General features: G+C 45.2%; 1 long non-coding RNA gene across 1 annotated transcript in view; it reads left to right on the plus strand.

The window, feature by feature from the left end:
- LOC132207569 (uncharacterized) overlaps nucleotides 1-7120 on the plus strand; it is a 113457-nt gene extending 106337 nt beyond the window's left edge. The window contains exon 4 of the long non-coding RNA XR_009443584.1: nucleotides 4776-7120. This is a non-coding gene — a long non-coding RNA (uncharacterized LOC132207569). The remainder of the gene's footprint in view (nucleotides 1-4775) is intronic.
- Nucleotides 7121-8345: the final 1225 nt, after the last annotated feature.

Consider the following 8345-nt stretch of genomic DNA (forward strand, 5'->3'; position numbering starts at 1 on the left):
CTGAGGGAAATGGGATGCAGTGACTGAGTGAAATGAGATGCAGTGACAGAGAGAAATGGGATGCAGTGACTGTGGGACATGGGAAGCATTGACTGAGTGAAATGCGATGCAGAGACTGAGGGAAAGGAGATGCTGTGACTATGGGAAATGGGATGCAGTGAGTGTGGGAAATTGAATGCAGCGCCTGTGAGATACGGGAAACAGTGACTGATGGAAATGGAATGCAGAGACTATGGTGAAGGAGATGCAGTGACTGAGTGAAATGGGATGCAGTGACTATGGGAAATGGGATGCCTTGACTGACGGAAATGGGATGCAGTGATTGACGGAAATTGAATGCAGCCTCAGTGAGAAACGGGATACAGTGACTGAGTGAAATGGGATGCAGTGACTGATGGAATTGGGGTGCAGTGACCACATCAGTACTGGGTGATGATCCTGGCCAGGTGTTAGATTTCAAAGCCGTTGATCACCTTGGTGATAGCGATCACAATTCTGTTATGTTTACTTCAGTGATGGAAAGGGATAGGTGTACAACACTGTGCAAGAGTTATAGCTGGCGGAAAGGCAATTCCGAAGAGATTATTCAAGATTTAGGGAGCATAGGATGGGGAAGGAAACTGCAGTGGATGGGCACAATAGAAATGTGGAGCTTATTCAAGGAAAAGCTCCTGTGTGTCCTAGGTAAGTATGTACCTGTCAGGCAGGGAGTAAGCTGTAGGGTGCGGGAGCTGTGGTTTACGAAGGAAGTGGAATCTCTGGTCAAGAGGAAGAAGAATGCTTCTGTTACTTTCAGATGTGAAGGCTCAGTTAGGGTGATTGAGGGTTACAAGGTAGCCAGGAAAGACCGAAAGAGAGAGCTCAGAAGATCCAGGAGGAGACATGAGAAGTTGTTGGCGGATAGGATCAGGGTAAACCCTCAGGCTTTCTCTCGGTATTTAAGGAATAAAAGAATGACAAAAGTAAGATGAGGCCCAATCAAGGATAGTAGTGGTCAGTTGTGTGTGTAGTCAGATGAGATAGGGGAAGCGCTAAATGAATATTTTTCAACAGTATTCACTCTAGAAAACCACAATGTTGTCGAGGAGAATACAGAGATACAGGCTACTGGACTAAGTGGGATTGAGGTTCACAAGGAAGAGGTTTTTGAAATCCTACAGAGGGTGAAGATAGCTATGTCCCCTGGGCCGGATGGGATTTATCCTCGGATCCTCTGAGAATCCAGGGAGGAGATTGCCGAGCCTTTGGCATTGATCTTTAACTCATCATTGTCTACAGGAATAGTGCCAGATGACTGGAGGATAGCAATTGTGGTTCCCCTGTTCAAGAAGGGGAGAAGAGACAACCATGGTAATTATTGGCCAGTGAGCCTTACCTCAGTTGTCGGTAAAGTGTTGAAAAAGGTTATATGGGATAGGATCTACAATCATCTAGAAAAGAATAAATTGATTCGGGATAGTCAGCACGGTTTTGTGAAGGGAAGGTCGTGCTTCACAAACCTTATTGAGTTCTTTGAGAAGGTGACCAAACAGGTGGATGAGAGTAAACCGGTTGATGTGGTGTATATGGATTTCAGCAAGGCGTTCGATAAGGTTCCCCATAACAGACTATTGTACAAAATGCAGAGGAATGGAATTGTGGGAGATATAGCAGTTTGGATCAGAAATTAGCTTGCTGAAAGAAGACAGAGGGTGGTAGTTGATGGGAAACGTTCATCCTGGAGACCAGTTACTGGTGGTGTACCGCAAGGGTGGGTGTTGGGTCCTCTGCTGTTTGTCATTTTTATAAATGACCTGGATGAGGGCGTAGAAGGATGGGTTAGTAAATTTGCAGACGACACTAAGATCGGTGGACTTGTGGATAGTGACAAAGGATTGGTTGCAGAGGGACATAGATAAGCTGCAGAGCTGGTCTGAGAGGTGACAAATGGAGTTTAATGCAGACAAGTGTGAGGTGATGCACTTCGGTAGGAGTAACCAGAAGGCAAAGTACAGGGCTAATGGTAAGATGCTTAGTAGTATAGATGAGCAGAGAGATCTTGGTGTCCATGAACACAGATCCTTGCAAGTTGCCACCCAGGGTGACAGGGCTGTTAAGAAGGCATACAGTGTTTTAGCTTTGATTAATAGAGGGATCGAGTTCCGGAACCAAGAGGTTATGGTGAAGCTGTACAAAACTCTGGTGCGGCCGCACTTGGAGTATTGCGTACAGTTCTGGTCACCGCATTATAAGAAGGATGTGGAAGCTTTGAAAAGGGTGCAGAGGAGATTTACTAGGATGTTGCCTGGTATAGAGGGAAGGTCTGAGAATGAATGGCTGAGGGACTTGAGGCTGTTTTCATTCGAGAGAAGAAGGTTGAGAGGTGACTTAATTGAGACATATAAAATAATCAGAGGGTTAGATAGGGTGGATAGGGAGAGCCTTTTTCCTCGGATGGTGACGGCGAACACGAGGGGGCATAGCTTTAAATTGAGGGGTGAAAGATACAGGACAGATGTCAGAGGTAGTTTGTTTACTCAGAGAGTAGTAGGGGAATGGAACGCTTTGCCTGCAACGGTCGTAGATTTGCCAACTTTAGGTATATTTAAGTCGCCATTGGATAAGCATATGGGCGTACATGGAATAGTGCAGGTTAGATGGGCTTGAGATCGGCATGACAGGTCGGCACAAGATCGAGGGCCGAAGGGCCTGTACTGTGCTGTGATGTTCTATGTTCTATGGCTAGCTCTCCCTGTGCTCCGTGTGATTTAACTTCCCTCTTGGAGTACCGTGAGGAACCTTCTTGAACGCCTTACTGAAGCCCGTATGCGTCCATCTTTCTGCCTCAGTCAATGCTCTTGATTACTACTTTAAAAAACTCAATCAAATTACATGAGTTATGATTTCCTGTGCACATGTGTCCTCGGATCCCATGGACTGTTTCCTGTTCTAACAGTCTTCAAATGGGGGATCTTGTCAAAAGCTTTGCTGATGCCCAAGTAGACTGTATCAAATGCATTGCCCTCATGCACACACCTAGTTAGCTCTTCAATCATAGATTCATAGAGTCATACAGCACAGAATGAGGACCTTCAGTTCCAATCATCTGGACTGATCAGGTGTCCCAAACTTAACCGGTCCCATTTGCCTGTGTTTGGTATCCGTCTAAACCTTTCCTAATTGTGTACCTGTCCAAATGTCTTTTAAATACAGCAATTTTATCTGCCTCGACCACATCTGTTGGCAGCTCCTTCCATTCACGAACCCCACCCCCCCCACCCCTTGTGGAAAGTTGGTTGAAAGTCAAAGCTGTGAATGTTAGAGATTCATCAACAAACCTCTTGCTGTCAACTGAAAGAAACCAGAGCTGATAAATCTCATTAGTAAACAAAATCATAGTTCTCCAGATTTAGTCACCATTATTTAGTAATTCCTCTTTTAATAGCTCTCACACAGTTGGCTGTCACTGAGGGGACTTCTCCTTGTACATTTCCTGCCATTAACCCAGTGCACTCTACAGGGACAGAAGACAGTAAAACTAAATAAAGAAACTCTAATTGAAAGAAAGAAGAATTATGGAAATGTCCTGCCCTCACCCCTTCTTTCCTCACAACCGCTCCCCACCCCTTTCACAAAGAACGATCAAACGAATGCTGTTGTAACATCTTACTTTGTTCCAATCCCAGTTTATTTGTTGCTGAAACAGACTTTCTTGCTATTGGTCCCTTTGCACTTAATTATTCCAATGCACCCTGCGCACCTCCCGCTTTCTATTCTCGATAAAATCAGGGTCTTCTGCTGTTTATGTTAACCGTTCATAGCACATCCTGTGCCCCTTGACCTGCATCAATTCCAAGTTCAGCAAATCCTCAATTTTAATATTAATTAATAAACTCTAGTTTCGGTTTCAAATCCCTCCACGGTCTTGAATCCCTCCCCTAATCTCTGTAATCCCCTCCAGTCTCCTAGTTTTCAGAGCTATCTACAGTATTACACTAACTCATTCCTGAACATTTCCAGTTGTAGTTAGCTCACAGGTGGCATTGCTGTGAGCTGCCAAGGTACTAACACTGGAATTTCTTTCCTCAACCACTCTGTCCCTCAACCAGTTATTCCTCATTTCGTACACTGAGCATGAGTGACCTGCAGTGAGGTCTCAAGGAATTGGTGCCAGTTCACCAGAGGATGAAGTCACACTCCATTTCAGCTACAGGGGATTCAGATGAGAACTGCAATGGGGATGGGGTGGCCGACAGAAGAAGGATTGGTGCATTGGCAGGTTAGAAAGCCTGCCATTAATGTCACGGAGCATGAAAGACTCTGGCTTCAATCTGGCGCAGTGTTTGGAACCCATCCACTCCAGCACTGAGTTGTGGCCAACCTGATGGGAACAGTTACAGACTGAGTCATGATTGGTATCTCTGCTCCAGAAAAAGCAGAAGCTGTTGTGGTACAGTCGTGGGTGGGCCCTTCTGGAGCTCGAGTTACTCAGGATAAACACAATAAAAATCATCAGCTTTCACCTGCAGTGCCACAGTCACAGGGATCGCACTCTGTGGGAGCATTAAGCAAGAAAAAGGCACCTGTAATACTGGTATGAAGGAAATAAATGAGGGCAGTTGATATTTGCATGCATTATGGCATAGATTGTTCAACATTATTGTTTTGAAATATCGATATTGTGATGGCATTTACTGTTGTTTGTAGACAAGTGGTGCAGTGGTAGTCAACAGCCAAGGAGAGGGAAGGTTCAGCCTTGTTAGTGGAATTTGAACTTACATTTACCTGTATTACAGTTGGTCGAGTGGATCACAGAAAGTCTGGCAACAAAAAAGCTGCAATGGTTACCTCGTCACTGCTTCCAACTCCTCCTCTTTCTCAGCTGGTGCCCGATCACTGGCAGCGACAGCGTACCCTCATGATGCCAAGGTTGGAGACTATCAAGAATGATGACGACACCGGCCCTTCTCTGTACTGCAGGACTGCCCCAGAGTGCTCCAGGCAGCAGAAACAACATTGAACTACTCCAGTGGTCTGCACCATTACATTTCCTGTGGTACTTTATGCAGCCCCTCTGAGTGTGTAATACACACTCCCATATGGACCACGTCATCAAACAAAGGCTCTTGTCACCTCCTCATTACTTCAAGTTGTTCAAATGAGGATGGCAGGGCAGAATATTGAAGAATTATTACAAAGTCTTCTGTTCAGTATCCTGCTGCTCTCTGACAAGGAAAACTGAAATGTACTTGATTTTCATGTAATTTTGATTCCCATTACAGGTCCTTTATGGGAACAGGAAAAATGACAAGCTGGAAAATTTTGCAAGTAATCTTTGGGCCAGCCTGGAATCTTCCCATCCTCTGGCCATGACCTTGTGACCCTGCTTGGAGGTTGTACTTACAGTTTCAGAAGTGATCAATTCCAGTGAGGATGTCTGTACTCAGGTGAAAGCTCACGCACAGTTCTTCACGACGGGAAAAATGGCTCCATTCAGACTCTGGAGATTCAGGTATCCCACTGAGAATCGTTGTCTCCTTCATCATTCACCTTATTCCAGTCACCTGTCCTGCTCTGTGTGATTTCTGTCCATTCTCTCAGTCATGCTTGTCTGAGGGGATAGCCACTACTGTAGCCCTGTTGTTGACTTGTGCAGTATCCTCACAGTCAGGGAATGCTTCCCCATTCCTGAGAGATTTCAGCTGGCTTAAACAGCTCTGAAAACCACGAAACACTTTTACAAGAGTCAGCGGAAATCCACTTGCATCTAACCTGTAAGTAGTTGGTGATATCTCTATCCTCACTGCACTGGATTAAGAGAGGATTGTAACTGGAATACTGAGGTCAAAACATATACCATTAGCATCCAAGCAGCATTACGCATACTTCCATCAGAATGTGAATCAGATGACAGGGATTATACCTAGCACTTGGAGAACTGACAGAAACCCCAGGTTACCGTGTCAGGAAAGTTCCAGTGAATGAAGTGCCAACCGAGCACTTACCATTCGGGGGCAGTCTGTGGCTAAAACCCCACTCACTGAGAGATGCTGGCCAAACAGAGACTAGTGCCTCGCCATTGCAGGTGGTGCCACCAGGAAGGGTGGCTGATGCTGGTACTGCAATTAATCCAATGCTGTTAGTGAGTCATGAACAAATTGGGGTCGTGGGAGAGGTTTTCTGGCCAGGGAATCAGGAGGTTGTAAGAAAAGGTAGTCAGGTGCTATCTGTTTGCCATCGCTACTAATATGGCATGGCGGATCAACGGTTAGCACTGCTGCCTCACAGCTCCAGGGACCCAGGTTCAATTCCAACCTCAGGTGACTGTCTGTGTGGAGTTTGCACATTCTGTATATGTCTGCATGGGTTTCCTCTGGGTGCTCCAGTTTCCTCCCACAGTCCAAAGATGTGCAGGTTAGATGGCTTGGCCATGCTAAGTTTCCCAGAGTGTCCAGGTATGTGTGGGTTAGGTGGGTTATAGTGGAATGGGTGTGGGTGGAATGCTGCAAAGGTCAATGCTGGGTCAAAGGGTCTGATTGTACACTGTAGGGATTCTATAATTAAGAGTTTTACTTCTCAAACTTTCTGTGTGATATTTGTTCAGCCTAAGTTATTAATTGCCCACTCAGGGGAGTAAAGACCATTTACCAGCCTTCCCAATCGAGACTGCATCAGGGTAAAACTTGAAAGACAGTCAGGTCCGTACTTACACTCTCCAGCTCAAACCCCGCATCAAGAGAGGGGTGTTAAATTCTACCCGTCATGTACAAAATCCAGCACCTACGTGATTGCCTGCAAAAATGCCATCCATCACTGCCCACAACAGAAGAGTGAACCTGGCAGAAACGCAGAATTGCTACAATGCAGAAGGAGGACATTCAGCCCATCATACTTGCCAAGCTCTCTGAGCACTCTAATTTAAGGCCAATCTTCTACCTTTTTCCAAAAACCCTGCATGTATTTTTTTTTCTGTTTAAGTAACCATCCCTCTTGCGTGCCTTCGCCGAATCTGCCACCACCACATTTCCGGGCAGTGGATTCCAGGCCCAGATCACTCACTGGCTGAATAAAGTATTTTTTCTCACTGCCCATTTGCTTCTTTTGTTAGCATCTTTGAAACTGTGCCCTCTGGTTCTAGATTCATTTTAGGAGTGGGAACATTTTATTCCTAGATAACAAGGTGTAGAACTGGATTTAGAGCTTTCTGAACTTTGGTCAGAAAAATGAAGAAGGGTCTAGGCCTGAAATGTCAGCCTTCCTGCTCCTCTGATACTGCTGGGCCTGCTGCGTTCATCCAGCTCAGCACCTTGTTATCTCAGATTCCCCAGCATCTGCAGTTCCTGCTATCTCTGAAGCATTTTATTCCTATCTGCTTTCTCCTGAGCACTCATGGTTTTGGAAAGTTTCTATCAAGTTTCCAAGGAAAGCAGTCCCAGTACCTTGAAAAAATCCTCATAACTGAGTTTCTCATCCCTGAGAATCATTCTCATAAATGGAGGCGTTGTGACAACATCACTGGACTAGTAATCCGGAGATTCAGGTAATCAGAATCAACTTTCACCATGACGCATGTTTGAATCCAATTTCAATTTAAAAACAACACCCAGGAATGAAAGTCTAATGGCGCCCATGAAATGGACCAACGACTGTGCTGTACATTTCTATGACTCTATGTCTCATAACAGGTCGCAGTACATTGGAGTTTTGTGTCATCTGTACAGTACAATGTTGTCCCCTGCACACCCAAGCCTAGATCATTTATGTCCGGATCAGGAAAGCAAGGGTCTCACTACCAGCCTCAGGGGAACTCCACAACAAACATCCTCTCAATCAGAAAAACACCCATCACACTCTCTTTCTTGTGATCAGAGATAATGGGAACTGCAGATGCTGGAGAATCCAGGATAACAAAGTGTGTAGCTGGATGAACACAGCATGCTGAGCAGCATCTCAGGAGCACAGCAGCTGACGTCAGCTTTGGTGCTCCTGAGATGCTGCTTGGCCTGCTGTGTTCATCCAGCTACACACTTTGTTATATTACACTCTCTTTCGCATCCCTCAGACAATTTTGGATCCATTTTGCTGCTGTCCCTTTCATTCTAAGATTTTCTTCAAAAATTGTACAAAATGCTTTTGGATAGCCCATGCACAGCACAACAGCATCTTTGTCCTTTTCAACCTTCTCTGTTACCTGCGCCTATCTCAAGCATCCAAATGATGTGGGCAAGTGGATACTGATGTTATTGGATCTTAAGACACGGAAAATAACTCATTGATAATGTGGTATCCCAAATTAGAACCATCAGAGATTTACATGTCGGTGATAATTTACACACATGAGAGGGGTGCAGACACTTAGAGCCGTT

This window comes from Stegostoma tigrinum, unplaced genomic scaffold (genome assembly GCF_030684315.1).
Source record: "Stegostoma tigrinum isolate sSteTig4 unplaced genomic scaffold, sSteTig4.hap1 scaffold_102, whole genome shotgun sequence".
NCBI classification, from domain to species: Eukaryota; Metazoa; Chordata; class Chondrichthyes; order Orectolobiformes; family Stegostomatidae; genus Stegostoma; species Stegostoma tigrinum.